The sequence below is a fragment of the Melanerpes formicivorus genome, unplaced genomic scaffold (genome assembly GCF_026170545.1).
Source record: "Melanerpes formicivorus ecotype bairdi unplaced genomic scaffold, bMelFor1.0.p_v2 SCAF_59, whole genome shotgun sequence".
Taxonomy (NCBI): Eukaryota; Metazoa; Chordata; class Aves; order Piciformes; family Picidae; genus Melanerpes; species Melanerpes formicivorus.
Window position 1 is genome coordinate 3,958,979 of NW_027142411.1, and position 23,600 is coordinate 3,982,578.

Sequence of the window (23,600 nt, forward strand, 5' to 3'; positions counted from 1 at the left end):
CTCAATCTGCCCTCTCCCAGCTCAAAGCCATTGCCCCTTGTCCTGCCACTACAAGCTCTTGTCAAAAGCCCCTTCCCTACTGCCTTTGGAGATTCCCTTTTTACTAAGAGATAAGCACTAGGGACTTTTGCTTTGCTTTTGGAATCAAACAACATCCAAAAAGATGCCACTCCCACTGTGCAAAGTCTCAACCTCAGTGCTCCCCTCGTGCTGTCCATGTGAGTGAGATCCTAGCTCTCTGTCAGGCTTTCAGGACCAGGAATCTAAAACTAGATTTGGAATTGCTGGCTGCTAATTGTAGCACAGAGCTGGGTGGTTTTCCTTTGGTTAAGGGATAGGTATGCTCCTACCTCTCACTCACAGCCTGTTCAATATCAAACATGTGAAAAAGGAATCATTCTGGTGGGAGGGAAATGAGCCTTAGAGTAAACACAAAGGAAAGTGAGGCAGCACCCAGCAGATTTTGGTTTCTGAGTTGTGCTGCAGTCACAGCTCCCCAGCCCACCTCACTGGGCTTTTTCCTGCAGCAATTTGCATTCCCCTCAAACATGAGCAGCATCATTAGAAGATAATTTAACTCTCATTTTTATCAAATGTAGGTGCTTTAAAAATGATTCTGAGTGGTGCTTTGCAAAGCCCATAGAACAAATGATGTAATTAGTACCTGATGCTAAAACTGTGAGTTTCATCCTAATGCTAGCACAGACTCAGGGCCTGGCCTGCTGCCATAGTTCCTTCTGTACTGCTGCTCTCCTGGGAACTGAGTCATTTGGCACCTGATTGCACTAATTACTGTTGACCTTTGGAACCTTTAATGCAGTGACAATCCAAATATTTTATGTGCACTGATATTTGCAGGATGAAAAGGTGGAATTTACACAGCGGGGTGGTATCCAGTTCCCTTCAGCAAGGATGCCAACAACTTTGAGTTAACTCTTAGTAAGGAGTTGCCATTAAGATGTTACTGTTGTGATCAGTAACACCTAGACCCTTGGCTGAGTTGTTCTGCTCTTGCTCACTCTCTGTGTGGCTTTGTAAGGGAGGGAAGGAAGCAGTCAGCTGGTGAATGAGCTAATAAGGGTTGTCTGTAAGCACCCAGGATACATGGTGACCTATTTAATAGGGTCTGAAAAAGAGGTTACTAGAAGGTGTCAACATGGGCAGCAGTTTGCATCCCTAGCATAGCACAGAGACATATTTTCTCCTCCCCAGTTCCTAGCATGACTGAAAGAAAAGCTTCTGCCTCCCAATGGCATGAAACCCCATGTGGTATCACCAGCCATTTGATTCTAGGCATCCTGAAGTCATTCTGCACCCAGCTGCCACCTCCCAGTACATTTTCCTTTTGCTGTGAGGCTGGAAGTGTTCTGGGGCTTGTGAGCCTCGTTTAGGAGAGGGTTCTCCTAGAGGCCAAAGCAGACACTTGCTGCCAGGAGAACCAGGGGGAAACCTGGGCTCCTTATCAGAAAGTTAGAGAAGGATGTTCCCAAGTACCTGATCTGTAGCTGGGGATTTAGGTAAACTTCTCCTGACCCCTTTTAGTTATTCTTCAAACTCAGCCCTCTGAGTGTCACTCAGTGGTCCAGGTCCCTTGTTTCTCACTGCAAACAGTCTCAATGCTTGTGGCCCCCATGAGCACCTCTTTGAGTATTACCTAGCATGCACAGATGCCACCTTCCATGGATTTGGAGGTCTTGGGGAAGCCTCTGTTCCCAGGGATGGGATCTATCTCAATGGCTTCCAGGTTTAATCAGCAGGATTAGCTATTTGTAGGAGCCTCAGCTGCTATGTTTGTTTCCAAACTTCACTTCTGGTTGTACTTTGCCTTGCCCTTGCCTTACTAAAGCCCTGGGCTGGTCCCAGCTCCCCTCTGCATACTGCATGAATAATTTCATTTCCTGAGAGAGCAGCCTCTGTAGCTGGTGGAGGTTTGCCTGCCACACAAACCTGCAGGTGGCTGCTCACTGAAGAGTGTGCTGATGTCCAGGAGCACAGAGCAAGGGCTCCCACATCCCTGCACCACGACTGTTCTGCAGTCTCTTTCACCATGGTTATGTGCCTGTTGCTTGACAGCCAAACGTGGGCTGGGCCTGCAGTGTCACACACTGTCTGCTCTCAGGGTGGCCTGGGTGGGGACCATTCCCCCTGCAGAACTTCCCACTGCCAGATGAGGACAATGGCTCTGTGCACCTCACGGCTGGGAGGGTGGCATCTTGAGCACTGTGCTACAGTGATGAGGACCAGACAGGAAGAGAATCTTTCCAGCAGGGATTAGAGGCAAATATTCTCTTGCATCCATATGTGGGAAGATGTCCTAAATGCATCCCAGTTCCTGTTGCCTTCTGTCTCCCTGAGCAATCAGTGTTGGCCATCAGAATTCAGACTGGTCACAAGGTGCCATCAGTTCTTAGCTTGGCATTCATGGACGCTGGCGAAAACTTCCTGTAGCAGCTGTGCAGGAGAGGAATAGGGCTGGGGAGTGTGTGTGGGTCTGACAAGCCCTTGCATCAGTCAGGCATGTGCTGAGGAGGGTTTTGTTGTTCTGCACCATCCCAAATGCAGGTAGGTGATTGCCAGAGCAGTGTGGATCCTGGCTGCAGTGCTGCTCCTGGAACAAACCTCCCAGAGAAAAGTCAGCAGCAAACTGATGAGGTTTAATGAGTGAGCTGTGCCAGACACACACTGTAAAGCTGTTTGCCTACTGTGCATGTGCAGCCTTATCCTAATCACTTCTCCACCAGAAATAGTCCTCAACATGCTCTGCCCACACTGCAGACAATAGGATACACTCCCATGTAGGCTGAGGGTAGCAGGTGTGGAAACTCCTTCAGCTGCTGAGCACAGGCTGGGCTGTTTGCAAGGCAATTTCTTCCATCTCTGTGCTGCTTCACCTGGCTAAGTCGAGCAGGTAATCAAGGAAGAATCCTGTGCCAGGCTCTGTGTGGGGAATGCTTCAGCTGGGGGAGGTGCCCCAAAGGGAGGCACTTGCATCCTCACCGCTGGGGCCACCACTGCTCCTCTTACTGCTGCTTTTGCAGGCCTTCTGCGGTAGCACCGATGAAAAGGAGAGGAATGCTAAAGTTAGGGTTTGTTAATGCACCTAAGGTTCATGTTTAGTGTTTGAGAATGCCAGCTACGCTTTACTGATTTGCTGCTGTCTCTTGAGAGTCTGGAGTCTGCCCGAGGTTGCTCTCATACTTGATGCTCTGTCACTTTGCTGGTCTTTGACTTCCTCAAGCTAGGCTAATTGGATGGCTCTGAAGAATGCAGGGAGTATTTTGGCTTTTGAAAACGTTCTCCTTTCCAGGCTGCTTTCCAACCTTTTCTCCCCTGTTTAATGACCCATTCAGAAAAGTTCCCCGTGAAATTCTTAGGCGAGATTTACATAAGATCATTAGAGTATTCCAGCTCCTTTGCTTTAAAATATTCATGGCAGTCTCACATTGCTGCCTTCACAGAACCAATTTCAGCACAGCTCCCATCAGCTTCAGTGAACAAGGGTGGCAGGGCAGAGCTCTAATTGTCAAAAGCTCAAAAGCTTCAGCTTTGGTAGCTGCTCTCCACGTCAAGTACCGATTCAGACAGCTCCTCGCCGCGCATTCTGCTCACGCCACGCAGCTGGGGAGAGGCAGGTGAGAGGCTTTTTGTTGTCCCCTGTCTTTGAAAACAAACTGGAAGAGCTTGCAGACTGAAATCTCAGCCTATGAAGCCTTTCCTGTATGTCATCTGTCTGCAAACAGTGGATTGGCAGCTTGGAAAGCAAAGCAGTCTGTGCATCCTCATACTGACACCTCTGTGCAGATCTGTAGCTCACTGCTCTCTTCCAATGCCTGCTCTGGGCAGCTTTAGAGTGGCAGAAGATGCTGTCCTGTGGCAGGGTGACTTCATTTGCCCACAGAAATGGTGGCAAATCTTTATATACAAGGTGCCTTGTGGCTTAGGCAGGGTAGTTCTTTTCAGCTCCAGTGTGGTGGTGATGGGGACAGCATCTCAGTCCACAGACAGGCAGGGAGCAGAGCACGCCCGAGGCCTGGGCTTGGAAGGATCACAGGAGCAGAGCAGAACTTGAGTGCTCTGCCCTGCCAGTCCTGCACTCCACACAGACTGGGCTGAAGCAGCTGCCTGTGGTGTCCCTGTGGCATAGCACTGAGCAGCACTGGTCCTCCTTCTCAGCACTGCCTCCAGCTCCCTCTCCACTCCTCAGCCACTTGCAGTGTCTGTGCCCAGTGAGTCCAGACCCACAAGTGTTTTGCTTGGTATTGGGCAGCCCTTCCCATTCCTGGCTAAATGAGCAGCCCAAGATGCAGAAGGCAGTCTCTGGAGACCAGCTTGATGTAAAGTGTCTCACCAGCTTAAAAATTTATTGCTGAAGCAACTGCTCTTCAATATATTTTAAATGGAGATGAATAATTGAAGACTGTTTGAAATATATGAATGGAAGTTTAAATTAATCAGGGGTTTGTGTACATTGCATGGCAAATAAAAGTCTGTCTCAAGGGCTTTGTTTTGTTAACAAAACTTCCTTCCCCTTGCTTGTTTTTTTTACTACTCTTGAAGGCAACTTTCAAAAGGCTTTTAATAATACTTCGATAACGCTGAAGGAGGCCTTGGTCCTGCCTCCAAACCCAGGCACTCCAAAGCAGACAGATGGTGTTAGCCACAGCAGAGGCAGAGGAAGGAAGGATGTGGCTCAGCAGAGACCTGGGACAGAGGGAAAGGTGTTCAGGTGGCAAATACAGCCAGCCCTCTGCCTGTCTCCTGGGGTGGCCTTGGAGCCACCCTGCAGGTGATGCAGCTCCCAGCAGCTGGGAGAGGGAAGGGACAGCAGAGGGATGCTGGAGTGGGTGGGCAGAGGCCAAAAGGGTCTCCTTGAGCTGCAGGGTGGCTGAGCAGCTGGCTGCAGAGCAGGTTTGGAAATGAGCAGGAAGCTGTGCAGTGTTTGTGGCTTCTCTGGGCAGTGTCCTGCACAGCTGACCAAGCACAGGGTAATGTCTGTGGTGATAGGGGACAGCTTGGTAAGAGAGTGGTCAGTCAGGAGCTGAGTTTCTCGAGCTGGTGTTTCCCAGTGTGGCATTCAGGCCTCCCAAGGTCCATCCAGTGCAGGCTCCTGCTCTCCAACTCTTCTGTTAAAACAGTTTGCCTTTGGTGGGCAGAATGGGAGAGTCAGAGAGCATCTGGCTGCCAGGGGTGTGCAGGCTGAACCTCCTGTGGTGCTTAACTGTGCAAGAGCAGCATCTGGGGTCAGCTGTATCCCAAGTGAGTGCCACACCAAGCCATGGAGTCCTCTTGGCCCTTTCCTCTCCTGAAGCTGTCATTTGAGTGGAACAGAGACTGTTTAGTGGCTCTCTGCCAGAAGTGAAAGCAGCCACCTAGCCACTCCACTTCTCACCCCTGTGAGGGCAGAGACTGGGGGGGGAAACTGGGCTAAAGCCTTAACATTGATTTAAGGTATAGAACCTTAACATTGATTTATGTGCACTGAAAACCATGAGGAGGCCAAGCTGTACCTCTTCATTTGCTTCATAAATCATTGTGGATTTAAGCACGTTGACATCTACCACGCTGGGATTTCTGGGCAGAGCTTGTGAGCTCCAGAGGGGCTGAAGGGAACCATCAGAGTGACCAGCAGCAGCTGGCAGGGAGTCCCTGGGAGCCACCTGCAGTGGGTGCCTTGCTCCTGTCCCTGGCAGGCACGAGTGGTTTCTCTCCACAACTGGTGGGTTGTGTGTGTGTGAAGAGCAGCAGGATGCCAGCTCGTTTCTATGCATGTTTATACTTCTGCTAAGCATGGTCTGGTGCTCTTCTCTTTGGATTAAGCAGTGAGATTGCATTGAACTCAGCTCAGTCCCATGCTGGGAGAGATCTGGCACTTAATCCTGGCAATTCAAAGCCTGGGGGAGGTTTCATGCAGCCTTAGACTTCATTTTCCATCAGCCTGGTCTTTGGACTCCCTCTCATCATGGTTTTAAGGTCATCATTCAAGGACCTCCACATTTTGCACCTTCTTTTCACAGCATTTGGAAAGCAGCTAGAGCATGTAGGCTGGGAACCTGCTGCAGTTCTGGGTGCCACCAAGGACTGGAAAAGCTGCAGCCTGTGAATTTGCCTGGGTTTGACAGCGATGCTGTTTCTGCTCCTACAGTTTATGCAAATAACAAGTTGGGCCTTGGAAACTAGTTCTGGTCCCCTGCAAAGTGCTCTGATGGAGCTGTGTGGTTTTCAGTGTCTGATGAGCAAGGCTGTTGGATCAGCTGAGTGCAAGAGTCACTAAGGGGCAGGGGAGAAGAGAGCTGTCTGGTGCTCTCTGCAGGTGCTCAGGTGCTCAGGTGACGCCACAGGTGAGCTCACCTATAGATGACAGGGCAGGAAATGACTGGCTGCAGTGAGGCCATGTGGGGGAATTGGCTTTAGGAGGTTTTGGTCAGAAAGACACAAAACCTTTTCAGAACAAATAGTCTGTAGTCTCAGGCCAGAAGCTCCTTGCAGAGCTGCCTAACTTCTACCCTGTGCCCTGCCCTCTGCCAAACACAGAGCCGGCTCTCTGTAGCGAGCTGTGCCTGTCGAGAGGAGCAGCAGCAGCAGCAGCGTTTTGGCAGTGTTTGGCAACTCACCCATCAGAACTTAAACAGTGAGCTATTGGGAGACAAACATCCATCTGGGAGCAGGGTGGGAAAAACAACATGATGCATTAAAAATATGATTTCCTATGACTTAAATGCAAGCCAAGTGTGACAAACAATTGCCAGCACCTCATTCTCCCTTGTAGCAGCGAGTCGTGAGCTGTAATCACATCTGCTGTGTTAGCACTGCTAATAACTGTGGCTCTGATAAATGATCACATCACACTGTAATAGCTTCCCTCCTGTTCACAGGAGCTCTTGCATAATGAGGTTACCTTTCCTTAAATTTGTTGTCAGGGAAATGCCAGGTTGCAGAGGACTGACAGGAGTCAGCTCCCAAAACTTCAGCAGCAGGAGAGCTGAGGAGGAAGTTCTTCAGCAGGAGGGTGGTGAGACTCTGGCACAGGCTGCCCTGTGGATGCCTCCTGCCTGGGGGTGTTCAAGGCTAGGCTGGATGAGGCCTTGAGCAGCTGAGTCTAGCTGAGAGATGTCCCTGCCTGTGGTGGGGAGGTTGGAGGAGATGAGCTCTGAGGTCCCTTCCACCCTGAGCCACTTCAGGATTCTATGATCTGGTGTTACCCAGGACAGAGAAAATGAACAAGGATGGTTGTGTGTACTCAGTGGGTCTGGTACAACAGCTTGTGCCTATTCATCCTAGTCTGAAAGAGATCTGGTGGCTTCACCTGTGCCAGGCTATGTCAGGAGAAGCTGAATCCCCCAGTACTGTCTTGTCCCAGAGGGTCTGGACAAACGGTGTTCAGCTGTGAGAGGTGGGAGCTGCAGAAGTGCTGTAACCAAGCCTAAGAGCAAAGGTCAGGAGCTGATCCTGGAAGCCTGGGATGTACCCACTGTATAATCCTGGGACTACTTGCTGCTCTGTGGTTTTCCATGCAGACAAGGCAGTCACAGTAGGGGCTGGGGTAGGAAGAGGAGGGCACCCTGTCCATCCTGGGCTCCTGAATCATGCTGCACAAAGGCAATGTTGCATCTTTGTGTGGTGGCTCAGATGAAATAGCTAACTACAACATAAAAGGTGAGGCTCTGCTTATGAGCCAGAGTCTCCAAACACAGCCACTTCAAGACATTAGGTGGTGCAAACTGTGAAGGCAGGACTCGTTTAGGGGTGTACTGAAGCAAGGAGGCAAAGCACTGCCCAGCAGGAACGTCATGGTGGCAAACACCAGTGCATGCCAGGTAGCATGCCAGGGCCAGGTGTGCCACGTCCAGGGCTGTGGGTCTGCCACTCACCCACTGTGCAGAGATGCTGCAGCACCCTGCACAAGGTCTGTGCCCTGCCAACTGGGCAAGCTCAGCAGGTACAGCCCTTCCCAGCCTGCTGATTGCATCTGCTCAGCTCTAATCCCTGAGGGGCCACAGGTCCCTCTGGTTTGTGTGGGTGCACCTGCAGGCTGCAGCACACGGGGCTTCCACATGCATGGCTGTGGCTGCTGCAGCCAATGACACAGCCTGCCGGCAGGGACGTTTATCAGCAGCTTCCCTGCAGCCCCACTTAGCTCTTAAGGACTCAGCTTGACTTTCCGAAGCACTGAACTGCTCTGACTAACCAACCTGAGTTGAATTAACTTGACAGATGTGAAAACTGCCTCCTTTTTGCAGCCCCAAACCCAATTGGATCTGCAGCAGCAGCTTCTGTGTGCACTTTAAATGCTAAAGGCCACTGATAGCTGAGACTAGGGCAGCCTGGCAGCCCTGCTGCCCTCGGGAGAGCCCTTTGGCATGCCCACAGTGAGCTGAGAGAGACCAGCTTTGGCCAGGCTGGCTCCTCCTCCTCAGCTCCAGGCTGGCACACAGGGTCAGGGTGGGAGTGTTGTTTGTACACCAACACATCAGCAAGCAGCCTGGGCTGCCAGCTTGGGGCACAGCTGAGTAACTTGCACTAGCTGGTGCTGGTGGGGGAAGCACAGAGATATCCCAAGGCTGGGATTGTGTTTCAGGTGAGGAGCTCAAATGGAAAAGGACCAGATGCACCAGGGGAAATATTGGAGGCTTAAAATAAAGAGGCTCTTGCTGTGGGACATCTAGGGAGGAGAGGAAGGCAGATGGAAATCAGCTGAGGGGAAGATGCAGTGGGCTGATGTCAACAGGTTGAAAGCTCCAGCAGGTTCTGTGCTCATCTGGTGTGTGTGCCCCTGTGGCAGGCCCTGCTGCTGGGAGCAGTGTTCTGTGCCACCAGCCAAGGAAGCTCCTGCTTCTTTTTTGTTTGTTTTTAGCTCAGGGGTGCCAAACATCCCAGAATTAAACTCTGTCTCACTGCCTATCAACAACTTCTTACTCAGATTTCATATGCTGCCTGCAGAGTTCCCTGCTGGAGTTGCCAGCAGTGACCATGCCCATGGAGGCTCTGGCCAAGGGAGGTGGCACTGGCACTGCTGAAGCCTCTCTTGCCAGGCTGGCCAGCAGGCAGTGCCTCTGTTGTGCTGCCAGCCTCCCTGAGGTGTCTGGGCCAGGCAATCCACAGGTGAGCTAATTATTTCTGTGAGAGTTGGGAGTGCCAGCACTGTGCCAGGTGGCAGCAGCCCTGTTTTCCTTGGGAAGGGCTGTGGAATGATTGATCAGCACTGAAAGCATTGTCTGCTCTCCAGGCTCTCTGGTATGGCTCAGCTCTGGGAGCAGAGCCCTGCTAGCTGAGCTGCCTGCTGCCTGTGCATGACTCCAGAGTGCCTGGTCAAAATGCTTCTGCCTTGGCATCCTGCAGATGGGCTGAGGGAGATTTGTGATGCGCCAGCACCAGGACTAAATCAGGAAGCACAAACTTGCTATCAACAGCATCTCCAGTCAGCTGAGAAGGATTTTATATCACTGACCTTTTAGTTGTCTCATCTGAGCATTTCAGCAGCCTAAGCTTGGGCTGACCCTCATTTATTCACCTTAGAAATGCAAAGAAACTGCCTTTGGTGCCACCCCAGCACTCTCTTCACTAGGAGCAGTGCTCCTTGTTCAGCAGAAGATGCCACCTGAGGCCAGCTCTTTGAAAGCACACCAGACAAGGAAAGCTTTACTTGACAAAATTGTCTCTTCCTCTCCCACCAGCTAATAATAAAATAATCATCAGCCCCCCTAGATGCTGCCAGCTGTGGGGAATGTTAAAAGAGAGGTTCTGAGCAGAGTAGGTAAAGGACAAGATCAGTGCTGGGTAATGGCGGGGCTGTGGAGCTCATCTTCTCTTGTTCCTCAGTTTCAGAGCAGACCAGCTATCAGAAATTCTCTTGGGATGATATTCCCATCATTAAGGTTGGGAAAGACCAACCTTCAACCCAAGAGCCCCAAACCCATTAAGCCATATCCCAGAGTGCCATGTCTACCTGGCTTTTTAATACCCCCAGGGGTGGTGACTCCACCCCCCCTTGGGCAGCCTGTTCCAGTGCCTGACTCTTATCTTGCTCTTCAAGCAAAACAACCTGGTCACCATGGATAACCCTTCCCAGGGGGGGAATTTGTGGAGCTGGTTGCTTTATCTCCCTGTATCCCCCAGAAACATTTGTCTGTGTATAATCAGGAGATAGGTTTGAAGAGGTGAGGAATAAAAGGCAAGGAGAAAGAGGCTGGCTGTGTGCTAGCAGTGTAGCACAGGGATCCTGCACTTCTTGGGGCTGGCTTGGCTTTCCCACAGATCTTTCTGGATCAAGTGACCAGCAGGCTGAGCTTTGCTCTGTTCATTGGTGACCAGGGGATGCTCACAGCCTGTTTGGAAGCTGAAGTCATATTTGCAAGGCACTTTGAGACTCTCAGATTGAAAGTGCTGTTAGCACATAGTGCTGGTATTAATTATTAAATCATAATTGGCCTCTGTGGATGCCTCACAGCTGGCACCTGCAAAGGCAGGGCTTTTGGAAGGCTGGCCCCTCAAAGCTTGCTTGGCAGAGCACTAGTTGATTATTTGGCAAGGGTGAGCTCCAGAAATGCACTCATGGGCTGAGAACAGCTTTTGGCTCAGTGGATTTAGAGTAGAACTTCCAAACTGTGCTAGAGATTTGGACTCTCAGTGTGCAGCTGGGGTGGATGCAGATGGAATTCCTTAATGGCTCCACAACTGTGCTGCTGCACACTGGAGCCTGTGTGTGCACACTGGTGCGGTTCTAACGGGCCTGGCTGTGACCATCCTGGGGGTAAAGAGCCCTTTGAAGCCACATGAGCCTCAGGACATCTGCAGTTGTTGAAAGCCTTCTCCTCTGTAAAAATACTCCTGTAATGAGTACATGCTAAAGGTGTTCTGCTCTCAGAACCGAGGGGAAATGTGAGCACTGGCTTGAGCTGCTTCTGCTTGGTGTTGGTGTTAGAGAAGGAGAACAACAGTGCAGTGGAGATGGATTTTGGAAGGCCTTGTCCTGGCATGTGAGGACATCCTTCAGTGTTTCAGCATGGCTCAGGAGCTTTGCTGCTGTTGCTAAAACATGTGGTAAAAATCAGTCTTTTACAGCTTTGGTTGTTGTCTGTAGCTACAGTAGCAGTGCTGTAACCCAGAGGGAGTCACAGAACACCGGGCTGGAAGGGACCCCAAGGATCCCCTGCTCCTCCCAGGTGAGGGTGTTCCAGAGTGCACCCTGTGCCTTGGGCTCCTCCTGTGCAAGCTGGAGGGAAACGTTTATTTCACATGGACTGCAGAGGCTTCATTCACTTGGAGGATGTTTTCAGCTCTTTGGGTGGAAGGGGGAATATTCACATTTCAAACTCCTACTGAAGAAAGAATGCTTTTAACACATTTTTTTCCTGTGTCATTTACAATGGGTTGAGCAAACACTTTTCTCCCGAGCAGATGGATGGTAGGGAATGGATCAGCGCTGCTGCTGCCGCCCGTCAGCAGGAGCTGAGCCTGGGCAGCAGCCTGAGCACTTTGCAGAGGTAGGAAATGTTAACAGTGGCTGCTCAAGGCCTGCAGGAGTTTGTATTGCTGGGCAGTTTGGAGGGAGCAGCGCTAATGAGCAGGCATTTAAACACAATTGTGCAAGGAGCTGCTGATGCAGATTTCTTCTCTTTTACCCCCCCCTCCCCCCTTGTCTTTAAACCACCCCTGAGCAACTTTCTGACACCAGAAAGCCTTCTAACATTTCTAAATGCTGCTGACTGAGAAAACAAACAACGCTGTCACATTTGGAAAGTCAAAGCAGAAAAGTGTCTCATTTGTAGAGCAATTCATTTCGATTTTCATCTTGCTGCTGTCACTGAGGATACATGAACAACAGCAGTTGGTATTATCAGGAGACCTAAGCAGACCTGTTTCGCTGCCTGACTTGACAGCTGTTCCATGAAAGAGATTCATGCTCACAAAATCACAAAAGTACCAGGACCAGATTTGCTTTTTAACCCTTCCTCGCCTGGCGGTGCCTGGGTTATGCTGCAAGGAAGCAGCGAGGAGAGGGCTGGGGGCTGCCGCGGGGCGCAGCGCAGACTGATGGTAGCAGCCCGCCCGGACGGCCCCGAGCAGCGCTGCCTGCAGCACTGCCCCTGACCTCCTGTGGGTCTGCACAGCCGAAATGAAAGGCGGGGGCCTGGTTCCCTTGTTCCCTCAAGCAGCCTTTGGCAGGGAAGAGGTTTGCATTATGCTTCTCAAGGCTCTGTTTCTTAGGCAGCCTGAATCCTTTTGTCAGGCAGCTTCTTTGCCTTTCACTCAGCACATGTGCCAACAGTTACATGTTCTGAAACCTCAGCTTCCTTCCAGGTTTCTGCCATGCTAACTTAGCACAGCCCATTGCTAGCTGCTCGTGTTCCTGAGCAGCACAGACCTTCTATTACAGTGCTGTTAACTTGGTTCCTAATGCAGCATCTGCCTGCACGTTTGACCCCTTCAGAGCTGGATATGAAAGCAAGCCTCAGTGTACCTTTCCCTACCAACATGAATGTGAGCACAGGCTCTGAGTGATGAGATCCATCTGCCAAGCACAGAAAAGCACAGAAGCACTTTGCTCATTGAGCACTACCACTGAAAGCCATGGGTGGGACTGCTCTTGGTAGCAAGTGCTGTTTCTGTTAGTCTGTTTACAGAACAGATCCGTTCAGTGTGCACTGAGCACCTTTGTGGACATCACAGGGCATGTGCTTGTGGGGAGGAGCAGGTGACACTTGCTGAAGTGATGCTCATCAGTCACCAGTCCATCACTCATCAGCTGCTGCAGCCCTGTTAATGCTGCCCTGTTTCACAGGCCATTGGCTGTGCCTTGCCTAGCTGCTCCCCAGACCATGCTCAAAGTGATGAGCTCCAGGGCTCACAGCACTCAGCCATGGCAAACTTCCCCTGCTAGGAAAGAGAGGAGCGAAATGCCAGAGCTCTCCTCTCAGGTGGGGCTTGGATGCTTTCTGCCCACTCCCAGCAGCAGAACCTGATTTTTGCCACCAGCTGAAGGCTGCAGCCAGGAGCATTCTCACTGCATCTGAGCTTCAGCAGGAGTCACCTTTCCTCACTCACCCCTGAGCAACAGGCCCTGCCAGCGCTGCTCTCTGCAGGCTTCAGCCGGGGCCGTGCTGCTGAGCAGCTGCCCCCTTGTGCTCCCTGCCCTGCCTGGGACACGCAGTGACTTCAGCAGAGTGGATGTGTGGGGAGGAGCGTTGTGTTGTCATCCCCTCTGCTGGCTGAGCCCTAACAAGGAGGTTGAAGGAAGAGGGGTGCAGAAAAGGAGGGGAATAAAGCTGCTGCTTGCTTTTAGACATCATCCCTTCAAATCAAGCCTCTTTAGTTTTGCAGTGCTGCTGCTGCTAACAGAAGTCAGTCACCCAACTTTTCTTTCAAGCATGTGAGCAAAACTAATCACTTTGACTCAAGCTTAGCATGCTTGGAAGTGCTTTGCTAGATTCTGACCTGCAGTCAACCATTCATAACTTAAATTTCCAGATGCCTGGCTGTTTTAATCCAGGCTTAAGTGCTCATCCCATCTTTTTCACTCTTCATTTCCTGGGAGTGCAGCGGTTTGGGTCACTGAAATGCAGGCAGGGCTTTGCTTATCAGGTGTGCTGCGTGCAGAGCTGGTGCCTGCAAACACCCCTGCCAGACACCTGCCCAGCAGCTGGCACAGTCCTTGGCTTACACCTTGGGAGCAGTGAGAGACTTGGCTGCAGTTGTAAGGTGTGGTAGCAGCGGGGTCTAGGTGCTTCAAGCAAGGCTGTCTCTAACAAATCCTTTCTCGTTAATGAATTATCAGTTAGTTAATTCTGTGGATTGTATCCCATTTCCTCTTCAGAGCAATCCTGCTGGGGTTTCAAGGTGGTTACAGAGCAGTCCAGGTGTTTCAGACAGCACCAGCCCTTCCACCCCCTCCCTTTTGTCTGAACAAATTGTGAACAAACTAACTCTGCTTTTGGTACCCTCCCTGGAGTGAGTGCTGAGCCAGTTGCATAACCACTCTGTCATATGCTCCTGGATAGTTTGGTACTGAGCCTCTCAATTTGTGTCATCTATTGGAGAGTGATAGGATGATCATGGAATGATCAGGAAATAGTGCAGGTCTGGGGCTCTTTCCTTCAGAATATGATTTGCTCAGGAAGAGCTTCCCCATGATTCGATTTGCATAGCACACAGTGAGCTTGGAAAGGCTTTTTATGCCTCTCTTGTAGTACTTGGATCACATAATGACCACAGGCATAAAGCATAAATCTGTGTGGTGGGGTTCTGCTAAAATATATTCCTTTAAAACCTGGAGGCACCACACACCAGGTGGGAGGGGGAGCATGAGTTTGTGTCTGCAAGCAGGAGCTGAAGAGAGGAAAACAAAACTCTGCTGGAATCTGCTGCAAACAAATTGCAAAAGCAGAAGCAGCAAAAGATAATAACCATGGCTGGAGAGTATTGACCTGACCTCTGCTGTATCTGACAACCTCTGCACCACACAGCACCTGCAGCATCCCCCACCTGGGTTTCCCTGCAGCTGGTCTGTGGAATACCTGAATTAGAGATGACTTGTCTCAGGCATCTTGTTTTCTCACCCCTTGCTCTTCAGTGCTGTTTGACCACAGTCAGCTGCACTCTGTGCTGTAGTCCCTGGTTTAGATCTGCTCTGTATGGAGTGGGGAGCAACTGGGGGCAATCTTCCTCCTTTCACCACTCCAGCAGCCAGCTGTCACTGGGCAGGTCTGTGGCTGGCCCTGAGCCCTGCTGAGGAAGAGAACTGCATCCACATTGCTTTTGACTGGTTTGCCAGGATCAGGTGTTTGACAGCAGAGGCTGCAAGAGTAGGGATGGAAGGCTGGCAGGGGATGTGTGGAGGTGATGGTGTGCCCACAGCCCTGCTGGTGGGACGTGCAGCCTGGGTGCTTGGGTGCAGGGAACAAGCCAGAAGTGGGTGTTGTGCACAGGTGCTGCTGTTGGACAGCAGAGGTCTGCTCCAGCCTGGCAGCTGCACTCCCCAGCAGCTTTCCTCTTCTCAGTGATGGCAGCTGCAGAGCAGTGGGACTGGGCAGAAATGATCCCTTAGCAAAGCCATGGAGCAGCTCTCCACCAGGCTTTTGTCTGGGTTTTGAAGGTGAATGTGGGAATTTGCCTTCTGTGTTCTCAGAAACGTGGAACCCTCTCTTCTTTGCCTTTTTTTCCAGGGTGGCATGAGTGTGATGTGGTTAGCTGGGGAGGGCACACCAGCTAAATGGATCAAGCCATCATTTCAGAAGGGTTGGTTCCCAGAGGCGAAGGCTGGAAGGCTGAGCCTGCAAAGCCCCTCCAGTGCCATTGATGTTGCCCTTGTTTTCAGAGGCCCTGCCTGGCAGGTTCAAAAGCTGCAGCATTAGTGCTTGCCCATGGGCTCAGCTGCTCATATTCTTCCTCTCTGTAGTGAACAGGAAGGAGGCAAATAATCAAATTAATTTGCCCCTGCACTGTGCCAAACTTGCTGAAATGCAGAAGGGCTGCTCTCAAGGACTAGAAAAATCAGTTCCTGTGCTGGCAGGGGAGTGTGAGCAGCTAACCCAGCGCAGATCTTGTTGAGCCCTTTCCTGTGGCACAAACCAAGCAGCAGGGGTTCTGCTGATCTTTGGAGTGTGTAAACTTTGACATAAATCCATTTCCCAGCTGATATTTCAAGACTGTTGTGCTTTTCCTGTGGAAAGCTGCTGCATTATCAAAAACCAGGACAAAGCAATAGAATCTGCTACCCACTTGGCTTGTTACCTCTGTCTGTTGCCTGCACCTTCAGAACGTTGATATGTAATTAGGTTTAATCTGTCAGCACTTCTCTGTCCTCATCCTGATGCTAAACCCAGCGATGCACACTGAGAGGCTGAGAAGATGTTCTAGTAGCTAAAAACCCCAACCCCCCCTACTAAACATCAGGAGGCGCTGGGTGCTGTGTTACAGGGAGCCGCAGCCCTAGGTGTTTATCAGCTGAAGCAGAAGTTACTGTTAAACTTGCAGGCTCCCAGGGTACTAAATAGAGAGCGGGTGGGGAGAGGCAGCCCGTGCCTGATGATTACATGTGTTGCAGCAGCAATTCAGAGATTACTTTAATAATAGACAAGGCTGCAGCCTGCTGAGCAGATGTATGGCAGCACGTCCTTGACCACGCACACAGCACAGCCAGCGCCTCGCTGCAGCTCTGAGCTCCACACGGGGATGGCTGGCTGCAAGAAATAACCGGGGGGTGACAAACTGAAGCATCCACCTGCCGTGGGACGCAGGGGCTCCACGCAACAGAGGCCCTGCCACGCAGCGCGGGCACCGCCACGCAGCGCGGGCACCGCCACGCAGCACGGGCACCGCCACGCAGCACGGGCACCGCCACGCAGCGCGGGCACTGCCAGCAGGGGAAGAGAGGAGGCCTGCTCATGCTGCCGCGTTGCAAGGGTTTAAACATCCCCTCAAAGCTGTTTTTTGGGGGGAACAGACAATTGCACCCTGCGTGGCTGCCTGAGTGTGAGCTGAGAGCAGTCAGCTGGGGCTCAGCAGGGCATGTCCCTGGCATCCTGCACGGCAGCTGGGAGAAGGACCTGCAGAAGCAGCGTCTGCCCTTGAGCAGAAGGCTCAGAGTTTAATGGCTGCGCAGGGACCTCAGGCAAGACTTCCATCGATACAGTTAGCCACTGTTGTTTCCAGAGGAGCTGGGAAGTAAACACTGAAGCTGTAAGAATTTACTGTGTGCCCCTTGGCCTGGGTGAGGGCTGGCAGCGTGCGTTGCCACACATCCTTCCCTGTATGCCACTTGTGACGTGTGAAAGCCAGGGTCCCTAGTCACAGTAGTGCCAGCTGTTCAGAAGGTCTTCCAATGCTGCTGATAGACTTTCTACATTACTGGTGCTTGTATCTTCTGCCCAGAGCTTTAAGTCAGAGTGACGTTGCTGTCATGATAAACCAGTGAGGGAGTCCAGAGGTTCATGGAATGGGTTGCTTGGGAGGGACCTTAAAGATCATCCAGCTGCAACTCCCCTGCCATGGGCAGGGACACCTCCCAGCAGCCCAGGCTGCCCAGGGCCTCATCCAGCCTGCCCTTGAACACCTCCGGGGAGAGGGCAGCCATGACCTCCCTGAGGGAGTTCTTCCTTTGGCCTTGCACACAGACCAGGAGAGAGCTGAGCTTGTCTAGTACTGCAGCCTGCACTTGTGCATGGCCTTGCCTGCTGGAACCAAACACACCACAGAAACCAGCTGATGTTACAGCCTGTGCTGCATCTGGTGCTGAGGGCCAGGGTTTAGTGGTGAGCTGGCAGTGCTGGGGTAACACTTGGGCTTGATGGTCTGAAAGGTGTTTTCCAGCTAAAGTGACTCTGTGGTTCTGTTGCTCACTGATTGAAAGCTCCAGGTCTGCACTCAGGCCATGACAAAGCCAGGGCATCCTTGAGGTTCATGGCCCCAGCTCATCAGCCCTGCCAGGCCTCCCTGTTCCACAGGCACAGAGGTGTTAGCTTAGAGCTAGAGCAAGTAAAGCTCACAGGGGATTGTTTTCATCTCTGCTGTCTCTGTGTGCAGGGGGAGGTGCAGGTTCATACTGAGCTGACAAGCCACCTTTGAGCTCTTCTCCTGTGTGACAGCAGTGACTCTAAAGAGGTTTCCACTGTCTTTACCAAAACCCAGGCAGTATGGGTGCCTGACACAAACAGCTCTGCCAGTTTGTTCCTCTGCCAGCACGTGTGCAATGCAGGCTGCAGAGCCACACTGTGTTAACTGGCCACAGGCACCAGGCAGGTAAGCAGCTCCTTAGCTTCCAGCAGGGCTTTCCAGTACCTGAGGATCTGATATTACTACTTGCATTTTGTCAAGTAAATTTTAAGCTGATGTGTGCCCAGATGAGGATGGCTCCCTCACTACACAGCAGCCTGGAAGAGTTCTTGTGCAAGCAACAGGATGAGGAGGGCACCTGGCTAAGGGGTGGCTAAGCTGAGTGAGGGTGAGGGGGACCTGTCTGAGGGCAGTGGTGGGTGCTGTGCTGCCTCAAGGCTGGGCAGGAGCCTTGCATTTCTGAAGGAAACCTGAGTGTAACCCATGGCTTCCTGTGGCATTTGCTCCCAGTGAGAGGTGAAGAATTCCTGTGGGAGATGAGCTTCAGCAATGCAACTTGAGAGCTGAGTCAGTGCTACTCTGCTGCCCAGGGGCTTCAGGCTCCCTCTTTTGTTGGTTTCTGAGGGTTTGCCAGCTGCAGGCTGCAAGCAGCCTGGACTTCCAGCTCTGGGCTTCAGGGGGATTCCATCCTCCAGCTGCCCTACCCAGCTGCACTGAAGTGCCACTCAGTAGCAGCAGAAACACAGTGAATTGATCTGCTTCAGATAATGTTTAGGTTTATTGGGCCGTTTTCTAGCAGCACCAATCTGATTGTTTGCTGTCTCTTTCTCCAGCAGCTTTTCTGCAAGGTTTGGAAATGGGAAAATCCTGAAATGTGTTTCTCTTGAGCCATTCAACAGCTCTGGGCTTGATCCTGCAGCTGTGGGTGGTGAAAAGGGCAGGTGAGCCACGGTAGGATCAAGGAGTACCTTGTGTTTCTCTCCAAGAGCAGCAGGAGAAAGCTGGCACTGAAGTCTTGGTGCTGCTGCAGTCAGCCCTCCCAACACGATGGGCTCCCACTTCACCCCCAGGTCCAATCCCTGCTCCTTGACAAGCCCAGCTTATAGGTAGCAGTAGGGGATCTCAGAGCACTGGTCCAGTCTGTGCATCCTCTCTGCATCTGTGCTGCCCCTTCCCCATGCCCTCACTCCAGCTCCCTGCGCTCTGAGGCACCCAGCAGTGCTCTCTGTGCTCGCTGCTCCACAGGAGAGCTTGGCTGGCCTGCAGGGCAGGTGGGTTTCAGAGTAATCAGAAATTGGCTCCTGGCTATTTTCAATAGGATTTTGCACATGTCTTTAGAAGCATGAGGGAGGGGGGGTGGGGTGGTTGTTTTGTGCCTTTTTCCCTTGCAATCAGGTGATTCTGTGAGCAGTTCCCATTTTATTTGTCATGAATGAAGTGTTCTGCTCTCAAGTTAACAGAAAAATTACTAGAGATGACTGTAGAAAAATATCCTCTGCTGTGTTAAGATGAACCAAAAAGAAAGGAGGGATTGTAAACCATTCCTTGTAAATGAGCAGTGTGAGTTCCCACAGCCTTCAAATCGTTGCTGCTGTAGGTCCTTTATATCTCCTGCCAGCACTTTAAAATGTAAACACTGAATTAAACCCAGCTTCAGAGGTGTAGGGGCTGAAATACGCAGCAGTAGTGCGAGAGAGGAGGGGGAGGGAGCAGTATGGGCATCGTTCATTTGCTTCAGTGCCTCACAGTCCTTAGCCTGCCGACAGAGAGCTGCGGTTGAGCCCTCGCAGTGCCCTCCCCGCGGTGCTGAGCGCAGAGCAGAGGCTCCCAGGGTGTCGCTCCCTGTGTGCCACTGGTTTCCACAGCAGCAGGCACCCAGGGAGGATTGCACGTTTGGCTGTGTTTGCAAACCAGAGCTTCAGGCAGAGCCTTGCTAGGGAGATGCCTGCAATTTGGGGTCAGGTAATCGCAGGTGTGCTGTGGATACAGCACTTCAGCAGCTACAGAAGGGGGTCTGAAGCCATGTGAAATACACCTCCCAGAGTCCCCAAGGTCAGGCCTTTGCTGGGTAACAAAGCACAGGAGGCTGACAGGCAGTAAGCTCCCGGGCAGCTCCTGGGGGGCTGATGCTGCAAGGGTGAGGCTGAGTTGCTCATCTCAAGTATATGCAGCAGGCTTGGCAGGGGGAGGCAGTGGGGAGCTCCCAGCCCTACCTAGGTGCTCTTGGCAAAAGCTGGAGGAAAAATGCTCTGGTGCCAGCAGAACCTGTGTCAGAATCCCCGCTGGAAATGAAGTGAGTGCTGCTGGGGACAGCTGGGGCTCTGGGGTACCACTGTGGCTTTCATGCACATTTCATCAGGCCATCTTTTATTAAAACCTAGTGCTAGAGTGGGCCTACATCTGCTCAGGCTGTGGCCCCTCAGCAGGGAGCAAAGCCTCGATGGGACAGGAAATCTTGAGTGGTGATGCCTGCTGAAAGCAGTGGTCTAAATGCTGTGCTAAAGCTCAGCAGCATGGTTCCACTGCAGGCACAGGGCTAAGGGCCTTGCTGCAGCTTGCTTTCCTGTTGCAGGCTGTTTTCTGCAGCCCCAGAGACACTGCAAACTGAAGTGGGCTTGGGGACAGAAGCTGAAGGATTTGCAGGGTAGCCATTAGCAGCCCAGGAGAGCCAGGGGGAATTTTGAGGGGTTGACAGTCCCATGTCTGGGGATCTCATGCTTCATGACCTTAGGCAGTGGCTTTTCAGTCCCTCACATTTCTGTATGCCTCCTGTTCACTCTGTTCAGTCCAGGGAAGCAGCCAAAGTGTCTCTTTGTTAAGGAAAACCTCTAAGCAATATCTGAAGGCTCCAGGCTGTGCTGTGAAAAAGAATACTGACATTTGGTGCTCTTACTTTTGGTTACTGTAAAGCCCCTCCATAGTGTCTGGCATTTCCATGGCCTCTCCCAGGGTATGAATGAGAGTGGAAAAGTGCAAAGCAGAGTCAGCCTCCATGGCATTAAGCAAAACTAAACTTGATGGCTGTGTTAACTGACAGGTTTTTGTTCCACTTCACTTCCACTCTCTTTGGCCTTTTATTCTGAAGAAGATGCTCTAGAGGGCACAGGTAGAGAGCATTTTATGCAGCCTGGGTGGGATTTGCTTGCTTGCCTCTCCTCCAAAGGCCTTTCTCTTTCCTGAGAAAAGAACTCCTGCTGCACACAGGGTTTAATTTCATGGTTATTCAGAAGCAGCTCTTGCATTACAGACTGCAGTCCAAGGAATGGATGCAGCATGCTGCTCTGCCCTCTCATTCAGGTGGCTCCAGGGGACTGGAGCATGTGCCTCATGAGGAGAGGCTGAGGGTCCTGGGGCTTCTTAGTCTGGAGAAGAGAAGACTTAGAGGGGATTTAATCAATGTCTATAGATATCTGAGGGTCAGGAGGGAGGGGACAGGCTCTGCTCACTTGCTCCCTGGGATAGGACAAAGAGCAATGGATGTAAGCTGCAGCACAGGAGGTTCCACCTCAGCACAAGGGGGAACTTCTTCACTGTGAGGGTCACAGAGCCTTGGAGCAGGCTGCCCAGAGAGGTTGTGGAGTCTCCTTCCCTGAGCCTTTCCAGCCCTGTCTGGGTGTGTTCCTGTGTGACCTGAGATGGATTCTATGGTCCTGCTCTGGCAGGGGGGTTGGACTTGGTGATTCCTTTGGGTCCCTTCCGACTCCTGACATCCTGTGACCCAGGAAATCCAGGGAAGTGGCAATGCCATGGGGGAAAAGATCCATTCTGATGAAAACAAAACCAGCTCTGCTTTGGCCAGTCTAACCTAAAGCTTGGTACAGCTGGAAGCTGATGAAAGCCAAGGTTTAGAACTTTAGTCTCTTTCTGGCAGCTGATTTCAGGTGTGAATGAGTGAAATAATGAAACAATAAGTAAATATGCTGCTGCCCTGACACAGCAAACCCAGGCCTGTGTAAGGTGAGGAGCACAGAAAGCCCTGGAAGCATATTTCCAGTGCTAGACTTAGGCTCTTCACAGCATGTATATAGCATGGGCCGTGCTGGCTCAGGTGCCCTGTCATTCTTTGCTGCTTTTTGTGTCAGATTAATAATGCTGTGTTATTTGGGAGGCACAAGAGAGCTCACAGCTCCCTCTCAGAGCTGAGCAGTCCATGTGCTGGCTGCAGTGTTTCACCTCGGAAAGCACTGGGAAGTGAGGGAGTCGCCAGGTAATTAGCAGAGGAGACTGTGACATTTTGAGATGCTGCTTCCCTCCATCCATTTGGCTTTGCTTGCATCAGGTGTCTCTGTTAAATCAGTAAGCTTTGCTCAGAGCTCCTTTGTGGGTGGCTTAACTTAAGGCAAGGAAAGTTTAACCCCCAGGCACCACTGGGCTGAGCCCAGGCTGCCACTGCCTTCCTTTTGTTGCATGACTCTTTTGTGTCCGGGAACTGGGCTGGTTCAGGCAGCAAAGCCTGGTGAAAAATGATCTATCTAGGAGGCTGAGGCAGCTGAGGAACTGAGCTGGACTTGTTATAACCCAGAGGGGGAGATGGGGTTTCATTCACAACTGCTCTGTAAGCTCCTGTCTGACTTTGCCCTGAAACTGCAAATTCATTGTTTTTCCCTCTGGGAGCCGAAGTGGGGGACCTCTGGTAGCAGGGCAGAGTGTGGATCTCATCAGGGTTAACTGCCTGGGCTGAGCTCCAGTCTTGGCCTCAGATCCAGGCTTCATTTTCACAGCAGGAGAGGCAAAAGGTTTGGTGACTAACCAACGATCCTGGGGCTGCAAGGTGCAAGCAAGAGGTGGTTGGGGTCTCATTTGTAGTGTGTGCATTTCCCCTGCAGTTTGTCACACGTGGAAGTGGCCTCCATGAGCCCCAAGAGCTCAGCTGCTCTGTTGCTAGGCTGTGCATGGTCACACCTACAGGCAACCCTGGCTGGTCCCCAGCCCCTGAGCCCTTAGCACGTGGCCCCACAGCGCTGCTGCCATGTGCTCAGTAAGGATGGCTGCCCTGCAGATGGCATTCCCTGGGGTGCTTGCTGTGTGCCATGATGCATGGAGGTGTGGGGCTAACCATGCTGGGCCACTGCTGCCCTCCTGGTGCCTCAGGAGCCAGTCCCATGGGTTCCACCCGAGACACTCTGGGTAAATCCTGCAGGAGCATGGCTCTGTAACCACGAGCAGCACTTTCACCCAAGACCCCCAAACCAGCAGCATGCCCCTTGTGGGGTGCACACACTCTGATGTGCTTCTCTTGTGTGGGACAGCAGCAGGGGATCCATCCTGCCCTTCCCTGCAGGCATACCCACAGAGGCACAGAGTGGCAGCTGCAGGTTGAAGCTGGCCTGATGCATTTTCAGAACTGAGCTCAGAGCAGAGGCAGGATTAAAAACCACAGTAAGCTGGGAGCTAGGTCCTGCCCAGGAGCTGTGATTTGGAACTGTGAAAAGGTCAAACTGAAACCTTTTCTGCCTGCAGGGCCCCACAGCCTGTGTCAGCCAGGCAGGCTCCAGCACACCTCCCCACCTTACCCAGTCAGCCTCACCCCTACAAACACAGGAGCAGAGGCTCTGCACCTGCCACCAGCCTGGCTAAAGCTGGACACCCAAGTCCAGAACCTTTCATCTGAATAGGTGTTCTTGTCTAGAACAGTGCAGTGGTGTTCAGCAGGGCTGGCTCAGGAGGAGAAGTGCTCCAAGAGGACGTGTGTTTGTCTGGGAAAGTCCTGCCTGTGTGTGCAGGAACAGGAAGCTTTTTCTCTTTTGTGGGGTCTGTTGGAGGCTTCAGTGGGGAAAAGAAAAATAAGGAGGAAAGAAACAAACATTCTGAGGGACAACACCTGGTGTTTGGTTGTTGAAATCCAGTTACCCTAGAAAGAAAATGCCTTTGTTTGTCCCCAAAAGGCTTCAACCCTCTCTGCTCAGCAGCTTCCATACTAAAATTCATTACTTACAGGTTCAAGAGTACCTCTAGGGGCTGATAGTTCAGTGTGCCCCAGGATCCCGTGGAGCTCAGCAGACAATGAATGCTGCTCACTGAAAGGGTTAGCCTCCCCTCCCCTGCTCAGAGCA

General features: G+C 51.8%; 1 protein-coding gene and 1 long non-coding RNA gene across 3 annotated transcripts in view; one reads left to right on the forward strand and one right to left on the reverse strand.

The window, feature by feature from the left end:
• Positions 1 to 23,600, reverse strand: part of CHST8 (carbohydrate sulfotransferase 8) — a 147,633-nt gene that overhangs the window by 64,709 nt on the left and 59,324 nt on the right. The gene's annotated exons all lie outside the window — the stretch shown is intronic.
• LOC137452870 (uncharacterized) overlaps positions 1 to 23,600 on the forward strand; it is a 100,048-nt gene that overhangs the window by 60,002 nt on the left and 16,446 nt on the right. The gene's annotated exons all lie outside the window — the stretch shown is intronic.